Source organism: Dendroctonus ponderosae, unplaced genomic scaffold (genome assembly GCF_020466585.1).
Source record: "Dendroctonus ponderosae isolate FM_Combo_2020 unplaced genomic scaffold, Dpon_F_20191213v2 Dpon_F_20191213_4, whole genome shotgun sequence".
In the NCBI taxonomy this organism is placed as follows: Eukaryota; Metazoa; Arthropoda; class Insecta; order Coleoptera; family Curculionidae; genus Dendroctonus; species Dendroctonus ponderosae.
In genome coordinates this window covers 14,549,427-14,552,138 of record NW_026018611.1, presented here as the reverse complement: position 1 = coordinate 14,552,138, position 2,712 = coordinate 14,549,427, and positions in this window count along the sequence as shown.

The window sequence follows — 2,712 nt, the reverse complement described above, 5'->3', positions numbered from 1 at the left end:
GTCTCATTTTACGACAGTTTTTATAAGGTGCCCTAGTTCTGAGAAGCACCGTTTCTAAGCTATTTGCAAAAAGGGAGAAAATTAATTTATTTTTAATTTAATGGGGTTAATGGGTTACGCTAACTTGGGCCTCGTATTTCGGTAAGTTTGCATATGGATTACTCTTAAGAAGGCTTTTAGAACATGTGACATGAGACTTATCAGGCGGTAGGCGTCACAGTTCGAGGAGCCAGCCTTTTTGGGTAAAGTGATGAACGTAGACCTCAGCCAGCTAAGTGGTAAGATTAAGAACTGATTTGCAGTTTTCTACCATAATCCTCAGAGTTTCATCATATATGTCATCTGGACCGACTTTCCGTTTTTTTTGTAGTTTGACAGCATCAGTAACTTGTAATTTCATGTCCGATTTCTTCTGCATCGTTGCCTTTTGGTGGAAGCTTAGATCTGTTGTCTATGAATAGCGTTTCAACAAAGTCATTCCATCGTTTAAGTTTTTCCTTTATTCCAGCTACGATTTCTCCCTCGGCACCTTTCAAAACGGCTGCTGGTTGCTTTCGACCTCTTCCCACAAGTTCTTTAACTTTTTTATATACATTTAATGTACCGTATTTTGCTTGTAGTGATTCCTGACAATTTGCTGACAGCCAGCGATCTTTTTCTTCTCTGCACTTCCTTCTAGTTGTTTTGTCGAGTTCTCTGTACAATGTTTTACTCCTTGTCATTCCTTCTTTCATCCCTCCATTTTACTGCTTTTTATGAACTCTCTATAACGCTCCAGGTTGCCTCCGTGTCTTCTGTCTTAATGTGATTTATTTCTCTTTCTAGAGAGCTTCTTGCTTGCTCCTTTATTTTAGGATCTTCCTAAAAAAATCTTCCCTTTAGGAAAGTTATTTGATTAATCACTATATTTTTCGAGGTGTTTGCAGGAGAAGTCCATTAGTTCCAGAGGTTGAAAAATGTGTTGGTAATGAGTCCTTCTCTGGGTAGAATCGGACAAATGTCGCATCATATGTTTCTTTTCCCCATTTCGTATTTACCGACTACATCAGTCTCCTGATCAGCTCCGATCTTTGCGTTCAGACCTCCCATTGTTGTGTAGCTTTGTCAAGATGAGGACGTTGAACTCTTTTATACCAATATTGACAACATATGGTGTGGACAACAAAGAAAGATGTGAAATGCGTTATTTCACCTTTCTTTGTTGTCCACACTAGTTCTTCAATATTGCAATAAGAGAAGACCAATTATGCSATGGTATGAGGACATAAAGCGACTGTCAGGGTTTTGATGGATGAGAACAGCACAAAACAGAGAGAACTGGAAGAGAGGAAGCCTATGCTCAATACTAGGCGAAGTGAAAGGGTTGATCATGATGACGATGATGATGACCTGATCCCCTGGGTCTGGAACCCGAGCAGCTTTAGATCGTCCACTATCTGCATCAATTCCTGAGGCCAATCGTCCAGTGCACCCTTTGCTTAGAAAACTCACAATTTGTCAAATGACATTCTTGACAACAGCTATCTCCATGTAACCATCTGATAATGACAGAAAACATAGTTGTCGATTAGAATAAAAGATTTTCACAATTCGAAGTAAAGATCGCAATTTTTCTTTTCGCATGCATAAGTATATTACCATTCCGTTGATAAGCCGAACCACGATTTCCAAAAACTGTGAACGTGGCAAATAGGATAGCCGAGCGGATCAGGAGGCAGGGGGGTCCATGGGAAAGAAACTGAACGGCTCCAGTTTTTGAATAAGTGAATAATAAAAGTTATTTTGTGTAAACAAATTGCGTTTATTTATTTATTGTTTACACGTATTCCAATAGACTACCAATAGAACATAGAACAAATTCAAAATAATGCTTATTGGCAAAGTCGAAATTCGATTTTCAACTGTCAATATCTTCTATAAATTTTAAAGTGAGACCCTATAACACCTTGTATATTCTGAAGTACGTGCTATGTGATATGACTAACCAAGATAAGCGATGCAAAACATTTGGCTTATTGGCTTGGAAGTAGTGCGGGCCTAACTTACGGTGTTAAAGTTTTCATGGGGCACATAGTTGTACATTTGAGTCCTCGGATCAAGAAGTTATCTGCTCAAACGTTTATCCCGGCTTTAACGGTATTTGATTAGATCGATGACATTCGCTAAGTTAAACTTTAAAAATATCCACTGCCTATTGAACATCGAAATAGATATAGCTCTAACGTTCTTTACCGCAAGCAGAAACGTCTCGAGTGGTTGATTCATCACGATAAACAGGCTCTTGCTTTAGACGTTGTCGAGCATAATGAATAGAACGGACTGTTGAGAAAATCGAATTCTAGAATTTCGAGAGCTATTACGCTTTAGGCCCATTTAAGCGAAGAAAAAACGTCTAAAAATTAATTTCAGTTCAATCATCCTGTATTTTCCATGACGAAGTTATAAAATATTTTTGCCAACAATTTCAAATTTGTAATTATGGAAACGCCTTCATTCAATGAATATTCTTTCGTACCATCAAGTTTACATTTAAATAATAAGTCAATAAGCTACTGGCCCGGATTACAATAACACCATCGTTAATGGCGAGTATGAACCAGCTGATAATGAGTGTGAGTGGCACTCTGATGATGAGGATGAGGGTCTGTCTACCTCCTTGAAGGAAAAGGCCAAGTTGGAGGAAGTGAATGGCACAGAAGAAGAGAAGTCTGA